The following is a 16,211-nucleotide window of genomic DNA, read 5'->3' as shown; positions in this document are numbered from 1 at the left end:
GTGGCTGTGATTAATCGAGACTAGACCAAACATTCCAGTGATCATTAGCATGAACATCGATCTACAAAACTTGGATGATGACACGTGTCAACGGATTTCTCGAGTCAGGTCACTCGACCAATTTTGCAATATAACGAAGAAATACCTGGAATGTGTCCTTGCTAAAGTGGGTGAGTGAGTGAGTTTAGTTTTACACCGCACACAGTTATATTCCAGCAATATGGCGGTGGTCTGTAAATAATCGACTCTGGACCAAACCGTTGCTAAAGAGAAAACATGCACAGGCTGTCACTGGGTGATGTGCTCAAGACGACAAGACATACTCTCGGACTTTGATGGGTCTGAGATAGAATAAAGGTAAACGGATAAGTAAGTGAATCGTTAACAAAGCCCCACTTTTCCATGTAGTATGATGCACTTTTTTGTACCATAACGCAAATAGCGTGTACCTAATAGTATTAAATATAAATGAATCCAAGCGTGGATTGGGCCTGTTTCAATAGGGCTGTACACTTGAGGCTATGAAAATATATATGTCGAAAATTTGGAGGATCTGAGTGGTTGGGTATTGATATGGGTGCCACAATGGCATCATTCCTTGAAGAATAAACATTCCCGGAAGTCCCCAAATGTCATCAAATATTCAACACAGAGCTTCTAAACGTGACTCAGAAGTTTTGATCTTTTAGCACATACATGTATGATGAACATTACTGTTTGATATTTTGACTTTGGGTTTACGTATGTCTTGTCGGCTGGAATATACAAACGCTTTCTTACCATCTAAAGCAAGCCATAATTGCAAATCTTTCAGTCTCTCTGGGATCACTGAATGGGCTCATAAAAGGGAAAGTTTCCATTTTCATTTGCATAATGATTTAGATTATGGCCAAGTTGCAATTAAAATGTTCACATCCTCATGAGCTGGATTAGGTTCATAGAAGAAGAGAAGGGAGCTCATCCCTTTCACTTCCACTCTTTGAATCCCAGGTAACAAACATTGGTTGAAGAGAAGCAATGGCAAGGGAAACCCTCCTCACAACTCATGAAACAGTCGTATATATCAATATCAATGGCTTTATTTACATGTGATCCACAGTCCTAGCTGTTCCCCTGAATGTTAATCTACAAGCCTCTACAGCAGCTGGCTCACACTTGAAATTGATTGTGCTCAGTTTCTTGCATTATAACCTCCCCTCATCAGGAGTGCCAACCATAGTCAGTGACCAACTACCGAAATCCTGGACATTCACAGACCGCAAACTTCAACTGCCAACAAAAGCTGAAAGAGATCACGGCTGAAAACACATTCTACATACATTTTACACACACACACACACACACACACACACACACACACACACACACACACACACACACAGAGAGAGAGAGAGAGAGAGAGAGAGAGAGACATACATATAGTTTAATCTGAAAGAAAAGGATCAGAATAGCTGCCATAAATAGGATATAAGTATGTTTTCAGTCATCATATATACCACACACACATACAATTTCATGAATAAGAACATATAGTTCCCTTGATAAATGCAGTAGCATATGACAGACACTGACAGTCTGTAACAGATATAGTATTGTATTGCATTCATGGTCACGTATCGACCGAGAGACAATTGTCAATAGCTGCACGTATTGTTAGCACTTGACTTGGGTCGGGAAGAGTCTTTGACAGTCTGTCAGATTGAATTGGTTTTTTTCCTGTATAAGAGCAGTAATATTTAATGCCTTAATTTATTTTCACATCAGCACAAATGGCCCAAACCGGTAAATATTTACAAATATTATACGAAACACTCTCATGCATAATATCAAAAGATTACGTCTTTGCTGCCAGTTTTTGATATTCAACACATACATCAAAATCTCACCATAAATGTCTGCAGGTTCCAAATTATTTTACGTTTGATAGATATAGATATATCTGCTACTGTATTCTCTTGGATGATGATCAATTAAAACATAAATATAGCAATTATGAATCCTTACTTACCGATAAGGTCCAAGGACGGTGGCACAGTAACTTGAATTGTTAGTTTTTGTACCCTCAAAGGGGATTGAAGTATTGTAAAATTATTCTCCTCCTGAGAGTTTACGTAAGTCCAAAAACGTTCAAGTCTATGTGAACTTACCAGGCTTTTTAAACGTAGCATTCTTGTTGTTTAACATTGGCTAACTTTTCCTACAAACGCCAGCAGCTGAAGGGATGGTGTAAATCCATTTGGGGTCCATGTAGGTAGCAAAGGTTCTGTAAGTCCCCATGATCCCTAGTATGGTGATCTACCTTCTGTCGTTGGTGAATTTATAGCCTGTTTTTATATTGTATTGTCTAAATAGTGATATTAGTTTGAACTTTCCATGTTAGTTTTAATGACAGTCGTGATATTCTAATTGTTTTACTGTCCTTCGTTGACAGATTTTTACAAGATGCATACATTTCATTTCAGAGTTAATGTTTTCGTCACGATATGACTGAGGTATTGTGACGTTAAATATTAACTCACACACTCACTCTTGGCTGATGCGTTGATAACATTCTGTTTAGGCTAACAAGTTAGACTAACAAAAACCCATATATTATGTCCTGTATGAAAATGATGCCTAAGAGGCGAATTCAGGAATTTCATATAACTATTTGGATCAGACCAGAGGATACTAAGGATAGAACATAGAGATGCACCCATAGAAAATGAAGATATGCCTTTCTGTCGAAAGGACAGAGCTGAGATATATTAACTAAACAGATTACATTAAGTGATAAATGTCCACATAATCATCACTTATAGGCCATGTAAGTTAGTAATCCTTGCATTCCGGATTGCAGGAGGTGCTGAAGACATGTCTCAAGCAGAGTGTATTTATCTCCTTTACCCGCGTGACATCTGTTAGTTTAGACAGGAACAACAGAAAAGTTCAGCGTTATGGTCACAGCTGTGCAAGAAACGCACATTTGCGAGCTGGTGCTGTAGCTGCAAACGCATGGAATCAGGAAACGAGATTTTCATCTCTTACATAATACAGAACAATGGTGAGGATTGCAGTGGTTTCAAGACAACTCTCAATGGCTTACAGGTTATATATATCCCGGTGTTCGAGGCTTTTGGCGATGTAGTTTTGATTTTACTAACCTTGGGTGATGTAGGATATATTCATCCCTTTCTCACAAAACTTTCAAGTGTTTCCTACCAAAATAGCGTCCATGACATCGTATCGGCGAAACTGTAGCCGCTTGACACATCCGGGTATTTTGCATTTGTTTTCGACGATGAGCCATAGTTTTTACCTCCGCACTGCGAGAGAGTGTTTTGATCACATGACTTCCTGTTTTATACATAACCTGTCATTAGCAGAGGATTGATCTTGCTGAATTTCGCTCGCTGTAGTTTGCTATACAATTGATTTTGCAGCTGAAGTGGTTTTAACCATCTGTGGTAAATAATATTGATGTTTATTTGCTCTATACCACAGGGGCTTGTATTGCTGCAATTATACGTCCTTGGTTCAACAAGCGTACACTGACATCCATATACATATAAAGAAGGAAAAGGATGTAACGCGCACAAAGTTGTCGAACACTCCACACTCGATTATGGGCGAATTCTGGGTGGGAAATTGCGTTATGTACAGCCGCGATTCGTATACTAGTATGTATTTCACTTAAAAACACCCGATCGGCGAAACAACATAACTTTTGTCGTAATCGCTAGACATTCCGCTTTTCTTCTACAACCTGTCCAACGAAATAGGTTATTCTTTTACCTGCAACACACGACTTTATTGGGAAACTAGCAATATCGAGTGATCGAGTCCACCATGTTTGTCCTTCACCCACAATAGGCTCGCACCATCGATGAGCTGCTCTATGATTGGTCAAAAATAAAATACCAGTATTATTTTTATTTCGTGGCGCGATATATCGTGTTTCATAAATTTCATAAATACATGTACACTATACGATCACACGAATCCAGTTTGTATTGTCGCTTGATCTTAAGTATGTGCTGCCAAAATAAGCCGTGTATTTAGATCTATGTATTCCACTAAAGAGTTCGAACAATCTGTAAATATCTAGGTTGCAGTGTAACACTGTACTCATTTTGTGTGAAGTGATATGTGAGTGAGTGATATCAAATATAACGTCATGATGCAGTGATAAAAAGGTCACGTCTTATGTAGGACTCTGTCAGACGGTGACTGTCACCAGCATCGGCCCAGTAACGTACCGCTACAGTTTGCCAATGCTGATATTGGCCTATACATAGGCTATATTGGCTATAATAACCGACATCGACCCAATAACGTACCGCTACGGTTTGCCAATGCTGATATTGGCCTATACATAGGCTATATTGGCTATAATAACCGACATCGGCCCAATAACGTACCGCTACAGTTTGCCAATGTTGATATTGGCCTATACATACGCTATATTGGCTATAATAACCGACATCGACCCAATGTAGGCGCTTGAGGTGTATTGAACAGCGCCACGTTTAGAACTTCTTTCCGCATGCACACTGTGTCCATGAAGACAACAACAGATACGTGTGTATACATTTTTCATGGACTATACAAAAGGAGTGAAATAAGAGTACAACATACGTACACGAATGCACGCATCCCCAACTCCCTATGCATGCGTGCGTGAGGGCGTACGTATACGTATTGACATGCAGTCGCATGATCTGTCAAGTCATAAAATTGCGGCAGTCAGCTTAACGGAAAATCCCAATTCTCTTAACACTGACTTAAAATGTTAATCATCAATAAATTATTTGGCTGAAGATTATCATCAACTCTTTGCATCAATAGGGGCACAAAATATTTGCATTCCCGGTTAATGTGATTCCAGTCTTAGATGTTTCTCTCCCTCATATAAATCACACTCTGTTACGTGGTCTTACGTAAAGGACATTATTGGTACAAATTACTTAATCCAACATTAAATATATTTCAGACACATGTCTTTAGACTAGAACGTCAAAGGTTCATGTGCAAATGTAAATAATGTTAAATCCAAAATTAATTTTTTTCACTACATCATATGAACATAATCAGTGAACGGATAGAACAAGCGTGTCAAATGTTGTATTTATAATGATCCTATGTATTTTGTAAATATCATAATGCATCGTTTATACAATCCTCCAAATGTCAGAGAAGATCTGGCTCATGTAGTCGAAGATGTGACCAAACTGATTCACACTATAGTGCTATGAAACCAATTGATGTCAATACAGCAACGAAACCCACGAATAAAGTCAATACAGCATAACATACGGTCAGTACATATCGATGTGTGTACAGAGGAGAGCCACGACTGGACAATTGACATCCCTCGCCTCTCGTACACCAGAACATATGTGTGATAAATCCAAACAGCAGTAGAAAGAATGGGTGTACCTTATACCGAGCCTTGAATGTCCGTGTTCCGTCCTCGAATGTTTGAAAAGGTAAGCTTGACCACGTGGTATCATGTGACCCTAATAACATACAACACGTGTTGGCAGCACGATATTCAATACTATGCCTTTGGCGTGACATCTACAATACATACGACTAAATGTACTGTTCCAGAAATACTCTGAATTCTTATGTCTGTCCCATTCGATTGAATGCACGTTCGAATTTTTCAGTGTGTTTCAATTCACAGACATCAATGGCAAGGTTGCTAAGAATGGTTTAGAGACGGGCACAGGGTCTGTTCAGATAGATAGTGACATCGCTCAGAGAAATCGGAAACTTCAATATATTATATGTTATGCATGTACTTGTATTTATTTATTTATTGTTGTCTCTGGTTGTGTTTGTACTATGTAAGTGAGGAGTGTACTAATAGGTAATGGATGTGTTATGGCTATTATTCACTCAGCGCTGTAAACATATTCTGCACTGTCACAATACACATATCACAGTAAAACACATATATGATGGAGTAGGCCTCGTACGTGTTTCTCAATACCATCTTGTTTAATTGATGTTTACATTTAAACCAATGATTAATCCATGATCATATTTGTCTCATGCTTTTGAATGTTTTAATGCTTTAGTTTTATTCATACGTGTCTATCACAGATGACAAGAGAGTGGGCTTTGACAACTGCCAGAAGCACCATTTACCAATGTTTTGTTGCCGATTGATCACTAGCAGCTAGGCGATTGCATGTCATATAATGTGCAGTATACATGTGGTGCGTAAAGCGAGTATGTACCAATGTCGTGAACTACACGTTGGCATGAATGTTTTTTTTGTTTTTTTTTTCTTGAAATTATTTTTCAGACAATTGAGACTTCTTCTCTACCATGGCGTATTGTCCCGAACAGATGTCATACCAGCACTCCTTTGCGCATTTTAACCCTGGTTGTAACTGTTTACAAACTGCGACAGTAGATACAGATAATCTTGGTGAACAGCAGCTTATCTTCGTGTCTGATAACAAATATATTCAAGGGCAACAGTTCACGCAAACAAAATTAGTGTTAACATTGTACTACCGCGACTGAAATGTTACTACATGATGAAAGACACATGTTTCAAGGTACATATAGTAAAGAGCAACAGTAAAAATACAGGGAACCCGGCACATTCGAAAGGGCAGTTACACAAGTCCTGTGTGGTGATGCAGGGAGGGAACCTTCACATGGCTGAGACCACGCCGATGAAGGTCTCGAAAATTGTGATCAATATGTGCCAAATGATGTTTCAGAGGACGTTGAATCGGCGAACAACCTGAAGATAAATATATCGATATTTTTTCATATGATGATGTATATTGATGACCTTAAAACTGTCAATTTTTACTATATATTGATATTTACGGCAAAATGTGCATGGTCATTTGGTGTAAAAATATACATTTTTAAATAAGATATCTAAAGATAAAATATCATATCATGCATCGAATCGAAACATATTGCTTCAAGATATCCCAAGATATTTCCTTTCCTGAATCCTTACATCGTCACACCTCCACCTATTTCAGTATCCACATGCCCCCTGTGGAAAATGACTCAATGTATATATGTATTTATGACCCTAAATACATTACATGAAGGATCTGATATATATTGCCACGCCTCTACCTTATGCTCTCCGTGAGAAATGCCACATTATCTTACATTTCCATCTTTTTATATGTGATGTGATATATATTCCCTTGCCTTCTGTAATGTACCTGATCCCAGAAATGGAATAGAAAAAAACTGAAGAAAAAACAAAAAAATGAAGGATAACCTGAACCCTCCAGCTGTCATTCGCCATGAGGCGTGGTCTTTCGAACTCGTCCGTGAACATCATAGCGGTGTTTTTCTGATTTTTGTACTTCCTAAGATTGCATGGAGTGGGACAGATGAGCGCCTGGTTGTCTGCGTTCCTCATCACAAAGCGATCGGAACGATACGAATGTCGTAAGCCAGTGTTAAGTCAGTCGTGCCGTTACGGACACTTTGTGAAATGGGACCCTAGCCTTTTGAAGTGAACATCGTTGGCCCCTTTTCCCGAATGGTTCAACCTTCTTGCAAATGTCGTTCAGTTCGAATAACTGCTGCTTCGAGCATGTTAACACCCTCCTTGTGTGGTGCAGATCCCAAAACTAATTCACAAAATTAGCGAAAATATGAAAGTCACAATAAGGTATATGAAGATGGTAGCGGTAGGTCACTTTACTCTCAGTGTTTTCACCACCTTCACCTGCTGGAGGATATATATCTCGGTGTCAGAAGGTGCCAGAAATGTTGATTATATTGTTATTTGTGCGTGGAATATGTTCCTGTTTGCCTAACATCGCCCCATACAGTGTAATCACACGCGGGGACCTTTGTGTAGGCAGTGACGTGGGGTATTCTATTCACCTTCCTGGTACAAGAAGGAAGGACATCAATCAGTCACCATCTTTGGTACACATCTGGTGGCTACTCCAATGTTCATTCAAGGTGAGTCACAACTTACAGGCAAATGTTTTTTTAATGCCACACACACACACACACACACACACACACACACACACACACATGATAAAGTGAAGTTGGATATTTGTCTATCAGTCTTTCTTTCAGTACTACCAAGAGAAATGGGGGTGCAGATTCCTTTGAACGTTCACAAAATCAGTGGACATTTACTATCATTACAGAGTGCAGCTTTTCAAGCCTATTGGACAGTTTTCTAGATCTCCTTGGCTGCACATTTTCACAAAATGTATGCGTTCTGCGACCTCTTGGAACTCAATTCCCTCTTTCCTTCTATGTCTGTTCCACTTGCACAGTGTAGATTTAACAGCATGAATAGAATAAGTGTATATGGATGACAACTTCTTAATAGGAAGAGAACAGGCAATATATATACTACGGAAAACTAATTTAACAAGTTATGATAACAAAAACAGGGTAACAATAGATACAAGGATAAACATAGAAGCCAGTGAAGTACACAGAGCATAGTATGAATACAAGATAACAATGTGATGATAATTAGAAGTAAGCCAGTGAGGTACACAGAGTGGATTGTTTGTACGGAAGGCTAAAGTGGCTTGATGAGCTCATCGTAAGCCGTGGGGATGGGGGTAGCCTTGGTCTCTGTTAGTCAGGGGTCGGTATCGTTTTGATGTTGATAGCTTCAGTTGTTTTCCGTTTGGTAAAGTCTGATTGGCTCTCTGAGAGGATGGAGTAGTCAGTCCAGTGGATTTGGTGATCGGGAAGGGTCGCTATATGTTCAGAAATGGCTGATTTTTAGTCCGATTTGATGGTTGATAATAAACCAAGTAACAGCATGAAGTCCTTCCTCCTTGTCAGAAATATCTACAAGTGCATACAGTAAAAGCCAGTTATGTAGTTGGATCATTCAAAAATGATTACAGCGATTGCGACAAGGCTTAACAGTTAGATTGAGGATATGTTTAGAACATTGTAACGCAGAACAGTCTAGTAATCAAAGCAGACAATACAATACAAAACACGGGCTATAGATCTCTAACAACTGAAACCTAATGCTATTTAAACAAAAAGTAAAATGCATAATTCACAATCCGGAAAGGGAGATAACAACCCGTATTGAACAGGCCTATAACTATGATATTGCTGCGTGCGTCGAAACAAAACTAAACTTTCTCACCCAATAGCGGTAGGCATCAACAGTCACAATACTATATGTCTAAAATAGGATTGCAAATGACGAAAGTACAATCTAAAAGAAGGCTGAGTATTGCCAACAACTGAATATAGATCACCCCTCTAGTTACCATAGGAAATTACAGTGCTTTGGCTGTCTGCATAGTCCTTAAATGGATTTTATACCATCCCTTCAGCCATTGGCGATTGTACTGATATTTAGCCACAATAAAACAAGTATTCTACGATTAAAAAGGCTGTGTAGAGCCAAACTGACTTTGAAAGTTTTGGGACTTACGTACCCTCTCAGCAGGACATTTTACAGTACTTTATGTGAAGGATATAACACTCTCCCTCGGTTTTGGTGGGACATGTAAGCATTCGGGGTCGGGAGAACCCGCGGGCCGAAGGCCTACAAAAACCGAGGCAGAGTGTTATATCTGTCATATAAACCAAAGGAAAAGGGGATAAATATATCAAAATGGAGGTTTATTATGACGAACAGAGATGGACGATAAGCGAGTAACCGTTTACACTAAAAACTATCGCCCAAACACAGTCACTCACCCGCCAGCTGTAAACAGCACGATCTGCACGTGGTAACTGTCGCGACTACACGTGTCTGCGCGCTGGCTCGTCGTCAGTCGCTACTGTTACTTTGAAGAATATGGCGCGAGAAGAAGGTGATGATATTTTCATAACGCAATCGCAATCACGTAAAATGAATAGCGAAAGCAGTGACAGTGATCGTGAGTTTGAGTTTACATTCGGCGAACCCCATGATAATAACGCCATTGATAAAGAACTTGAAATTTGAGTTCCTTAGTCTACAAAATACAAGGATGATTGGGCTGTTGCTGTGTTTACTGGATGCCAGGAGGACTGACGTCAGAGAGCCATGAAACACAATTTGTATTTGCCGAAGGTGTGTTTGCCGGAAAGTTTATTCGAAATGGGTGCTGGGAACCTTAATCTCGCCCTGAAATTTTGCTTGTTCGAAGCCCGGAAACAAGACGGAGGGTTGTATCCATCTCATACATTGTATGGTATATACACCTCGTTACAAAGCACCATCAGAGCAAAGGGATGCACAGTGAACATATTTGAAGATAAGGAGTTTGAAGACAGTCGTCGATGTCTGGACGCAGTTATGCGCAAACGTTCTGCTGTGGGTCTAGGAGCCGGATGCCGGAAGCCAACAGAAACGATATCCCTCTCTGAGGAAGAGCAGCTTGGGAGACGACACCCCCAGAAAACTTCTAGATACAGTGCTGTATCTTACAGGTTAGTCTTACTAAATACTCTATTCATGTACATACTGATTATAGTTATCGTAAGCTTTTCTATTCTTTGGCTGAAGAAAACATGCTCAGATATAAATGATGTAGTTATTTTGGTCTTTTTGTAGGATTGCACTTCGCTCTTCGAGGGGGTAAGGAAAATAGGATCTTGAGGATGTTTGCCAAACCACAAATAACGGGACCTCATACGGATGCCAACGGCTGAAACTTCCTTCTGTACACCGAAGATGTGTCAAAAACAAACCTTGGCGTGTTGAAGCAGAGGAAACAAGCTCCGAAGAAAGTGCGGGCATATGAAAACATTGACAATAAGGACCAATGTTACGTCAGTATTTTCCAGAAGTACAGATCATTGTAGTGAGTATATTTTCTATCAATGAATCAAAATTTAAAAACAATAAGGAAAATTACAAAATACCAAATTTAACATCTATAACATGAAAATATTAAGATTTTCTTTCAATTAAGTGGATAAAGTATTTCGGAAATCATTCTTTGGGTTTTTTAATACAGTGTGGATGGCAAGACGACCGATTACTTCTACTTCACTCCTCGTGCCAGACCCAAGGATGAAGTTGGTTTCTGGAAACCCCGGATGGCCACAATACCCTCCAATCTATAGTCAAACGGCTTTGTCAAGAAGGTGGTTTACAGGGTTAGAAAACACATCCTTCACTTTATTTATGCTCTTGCCTCCTTCCTTCTAGCTTCACAAGAGTGAAGCTATTCGTGCATACAAACGGACCTGTCTTTCTTTCTAGGTCACAAGACTGAAGCTATTCGTTCATACAAACGAACCTCTGATGATCAAAAATCTACCTTGTCCGACATCGTTACGTCAGCGCCAAAACGCCAGAAGGGTAGCAAAGCTACATGTACGGTATCTCCAGACAAAGAGCTGAATGTCAATGCCGGAAGTGACGTTGTTTCCAGGGAATCTAAACCGACAGTCGTGTTCAATTTACAACATCTCGTGAAATGTAGATTCAAGAAATAAAATCACTGTCTCTGCTTGACTTTTTTTCTTTAAGAATGTGAACGAAAAAATTGTCTCTTGAACATCTTCTTTCAGGGCCAAATAGTATTCTAAACATCCCAGGGATATTCCATAGAATGTCCCTGGGGATATTGTAAATGGTTTACCCGACAAAAGAATAACCTGTGAAACGACACTCATAAGGTACCTGAGGTTTATATTACGTACATCATTTTACTGTACTTATTCCCCTTCGAGGATAGTCACTAGCTATCATAGTTGCTGATTTAATCGTCGCATAATGGCTACTTCAAACCTTGACTGACAATCCAAGTGGGTTTACCCCAAGTAAGTTTTTTTTCCCATGTAATTTATTGGTGAAAAAGAGATATTTTAGGTAAATTTGATTTTGATAGTCGTCATTTTCTCTTTTCAAATTGGACACTTTCGAAAAAGATGAATGGTCGCCTGCATTTGGTGCATTTCGTAAAATCACTGTCACAATCTTTGTGTGTCTTCGCACCACAGTGAGCACATACAACAATGTGCAGGTAGTTAGTGTCCATATTTCTGACATTTAAATCACCTGAGCGGGTTAGGGATGTAGGTCTCAATTTTGATGCCTTCTCTGATTTGGAAGCATTTGGAGAAGGAAAACAGATAGGTGTTTGTTTGGAAAACGCTTTACATAAAGCACACCTTCATTTTTCATTTCTGCTGCATTGTCAAGTTTCAGCCTATCAGCAAACAATCGATCATGATCTGATGATACCTTTACTCGTGTTCAATGTTTTGTGTGGAGAGACCGTGATCGGAATGCAAAGGAAGGATTCAATACTCATCAGATGGGTTGCTTGTTGTTTTTTTCCGCACTCAACTAGCAGCACACCCGGACGTAGACTTCTAATATTTTTAACATCCCCAGCAGTACCTTGAATACCATTAGATAGTGCAAAATGGTTCAACTTTAACGGTGTCTTGTCAGGAGTCTCAATCACAAGGAAACGTGGCCAATACTCATTCGATAGAGACGGCCTGTGGTCAGTATCAACAGGACCAATTTCAACGGTTCCAGTCCCTCAACCACCCGGATCCCTTCCTCCACCGACACAGGGCAGGGCCGCAATACACGGCAAACGGGTTGGTGAACCAAATATGCCCACAGGTCCACAACCGGGGTGTTGGCGGGCTCATGGGTAATTGTCAGCCCACTGATCCCAATTTCCACCAATCTGTTTCAAACACTATACATTGTTAAATGTCGTATGTTTGAGACAGACTATTCCTCTCAGACATAACAATCATATTTCCTTAAAGCACATGCCTGACGTTTTCCAATCTGCTTTAAGGGCCAGACTCAAAAATGACACCGTCTTTGAGGGCGCAGAACGACATATCTGTCTGTACATGCAAGAAGTTACAATTACACTTTTGTTACTTCTTCACTTATCCATGTCCTGTGGTACCATGGAACATGAAATTGTGTTGTCAAGACTTATGCACACAGTTGGAATAATTGTCACCATTCTTTGTGGTTTAAATCCTATCTGTGTGAACGCAGGATGTGAGTACTTAAGAATGCAAAAAATCACATATGGTGTTCACCCATTATATGCGTTATTTGCTCTGTAATTCTTCCACCAAGCAATAGTGCTATCAGGTTGTACAACCTTGAAGTTCTGTTTCACGGTTATGCCGATGATAACCAGTTTTATATTGGCGTCAAGCGTCCAAAGTACAGACCCCCGACGAATGTCCTGCACTTCAACAGAGTGTCTTCAGCGGCACAAACCATCACTACTGCACCTACGTCTCATCTCTAAAGAACAGGGAAAATCTGCCGCTTCCTAGATGTTGATGTAACTAAGCCTTTCAATTGTCTACAGTAATTCCCTTGTATCAGACACAACTGCAATCACCCATATCCCACAAGTACATACCAGAGCTGCCAGGATCATCATAAGACTCAAACGCTAGGATCACAAAACACCTTTGATCCAGTCCCTCCACTGGCTCATAATAAAACAACTGATCGTGTAAATCAACTACACAGTACTTACTTCCATTACGTTGATGGTACCATCTGCATTTACCAGCCCGCATGATCCTTGACATGAGAACGCACATGCCAGTCAGAGCTATAGGAGACAGAACTTCGAGATCAAGTTCTGCTGAACACTGTTCTTTACACCTACGATCTGCAGCGGTCCTCAATCCGTTCAAGATACTCTTAAACATGCCTCTCCTTCAAGACGCTTACTCTCTCTGATTTGTCATTTTATTATTATATGTGATATCAACAGCCAGGTGAGATTTATTTGCATCTCATGAACTACTAGAGACTATATAGACGGTAAATATTCACTTGAAATAATTCAAAATATTACTGTTAACATTTACACAAACGTAAACACGAGAAAAGAGAAAACATTGAAACCCATGAATAATTCTAACCACAAACCTCTTTATTGTCTTACAGTATCTATATGTATTAGCCATTTATTTTATGTCAATGCTGCACCGAGCAGCACTAGATTAGACCCTATAGAATGCATTGTTAATATTTTTATCGTTATTATAGGGACCGCGAATAGCTGGGAAATTGCTGATGGGGCATAAACTAAACATTTTCCATTCATTCCCCAGCAGCCTCAATGCCAAACAGGAAAACTGAAACAACGTTCGAGTACCATAAACCCATTACCCTAGTTCCCCATCGTGGGTCAACAATATCATCACAACATGTCGTGCAAACTCCATGACCCACAGGAAATACCGTAAACACACGTGTTTCTATTTTGAAAACATTCTCATATTGACAGCCAAGGTAAATGTACTTTTCGAAAACAAAATTCCACTCCATAGACAATATCAAAGTTGTAGGGTTAGATCAGCGTTGCAGTAAATCGTCTCTAGTGACATGTACAAAAATAAGAATGTATGTGCAAAATAAGACCAATAGTGGAAAGAAAAGAACTTTGAACCTGGTGTCTGATACATGTTAAAGAAGTTTATGTAAGTACCAATGTGAGAATTTGAACCACAAGGTTTTCGTCGTCACAAGTGAATACTGTACTCAGCAAATTATAGCACCCGGTTGCACATTTGACATGCTGAGTATAACATATACACTATAGCATATATTGGTGTATATCCAACTAGGGTCCATGCAGGTAGCAAAGGCGCTGTTAGTCCCCATGATCCCTAGCATGATGATCTAGCCTCAGTTGTTGGCGATCTATACACCATTGTATTATTGTATTGTCCAACATGCTTTTCTCCTTTCAAGGATATCTGCCAGCTATTTTTACCTTAGTTTGTGATAATCAAGTGGTTTTACTGTCCCTCGTCGACAGGGTGTTGTAAATGTATTATGAATTTAGAACTAGTTTCAGTCACAATATGGCTGAAATATTGCCGATGTGACTTTAAATCTTAACTCACTCACTCATTCTCTCACTATAGCATATAAACACACACACACACCATCCACACAGTGACGCATTGTCCTCACGCAAAAACACCAGAACCATTAAAGCATTACAGGAGATCTGTCAAATGTGGAACAAAACGATATAACTCTCTATCTGGTTCCCCGGAGGACCGAACTGACTGCAGTGACTTTCAATAATGGCTACAAAAACAAGATATGATGTCACGTGTCCTTCAGTTTCAGTCATTTTCTGTTCTTTTTTAAAAGTCTGTTCCTTATTCTTTGGAAGTAACAATATGCCAGCATTATGCTAAAATGCACCAATGCCCCAAATAATGACCCAGACCACGTAGTGACATCCAGTGCTGTCCCTTGCATGTAATTAACCATGTCACTAAGCTTGGTCACCTTGTCATAACAATATGAACACCTGAACCAGAAACAAACTCGGCATAAACATGAAAATCAAATGAATATTGATGATCATATGAGCCTCTTCAATGTAACACGTGCTGCTGTGAAATAGGTATTGCTTCTCGAGGTCTGTTCACTTGTAATTACTAACCACTCCTCAAACATGATTAAACATGTGGCACAGATTGCTGTGCACCCATACATGCATGCAGATGATGTTGTTATATAGACGTACTGAGTCACATGCACAGGTTTTGTTATCGAGTAACATGTGGAAACTGAATAGCACGTAATTTTACAAACTAAATATTGCGCTGACATTTTCCCCACCAGGTGTGAGTTTGAGATTTCATTTCATATATAACTTTTCTGGACTAGTTTTACAAAGATAACTGAGACACGAGCGTGATAGTTTGTGATTATGGTGCACAGTTTGACGTGGGAAGGACACACTTGCAATGACTCTTTGGGGTCACTTCAGTTGGCATCCATAAAAACACACAACACAAAACAAAAAAAGTGTCACGCATTCATCTTTGTCAAACTTTCATTCGAATGGATTATAAAAAAAATAAGATTAATAACCTTGTAAACGAAAATTAGGCAAATAGTACAGATATGCATGCACACCCATTCATCTTTAGACATTATGCGGTTTCTAGGTGCAATCGTGTTTACAACAACGTAGCCAATATGATCACTTTTGTCTTCTGCTGAATCCCAAGGAAAAACAAATAATGTATATGTTTCTCACGAAATGAGTCGATAGTGTACTTTGTTTTGAATCCGAGAAACTGCAATTATTGTTTGTTTTGATCTGAAAATTGATATTTGTTTTCCGAACAATTGTATTTTTCAACCGTTGAAACACTTTCCGTTGGAGTAGGATAAATAGCAGTTCCTTGCAGGTGGATGCCAGTTGCACCAACAGCATTTAACCTGATACAGATCATGAGGGCTGTATGAGGAA

The 16,211-nt window shown here is 39.5% G+C and overlaps 1 protein-coding gene and 1 pseudogene across 1 annotated transcript in view; one reads left to right on the top strand and one right to left on the bottom strand.

Moving 5' to 3' along the window:
- The window catches only part of LOC137272792 (solute carrier family 22 member 15-like), a 66,675-nt gene extending 61,213 nt beyond the window's left edge, over positions 1-5,462 (bottom strand). Inside the window, exon 1 of the mRNA XM_067805186.1 lies at positions 5,419-5,462. The gene's annotated coding sequence lies outside the window, so the exon portion shown is untranslated. The remainder of the gene's footprint in view (positions 1-5,418) is intronic.
- Positions 5,463-10,069: 4,607 nt separating this feature from the next.
- Positions 10,070-10,776, top strand: LOC137271962 (uncharacterized; annotated as a pseudogene).
- The last annotated feature ends 5,435 nt before the right edge of the window (positions 10,777-16,211 follow it).

This window comes from Haliotis asinina, chromosome 2 (genome assembly GCF_037392515.1).
Source record: "Haliotis asinina isolate JCU_RB_2024 chromosome 2, JCU_Hal_asi_v2, whole genome shotgun sequence".
Classification (NCBI taxonomy): domain Eukaryota; kingdom Metazoa; phylum Mollusca; class Gastropoda; order Lepetellida; family Haliotidae; genus Haliotis; species Haliotis asinina.
Note: the sequence above shows the minus strand (reverse complement) of the source record. Positions and strands in the feature narration are given on the sequence as shown.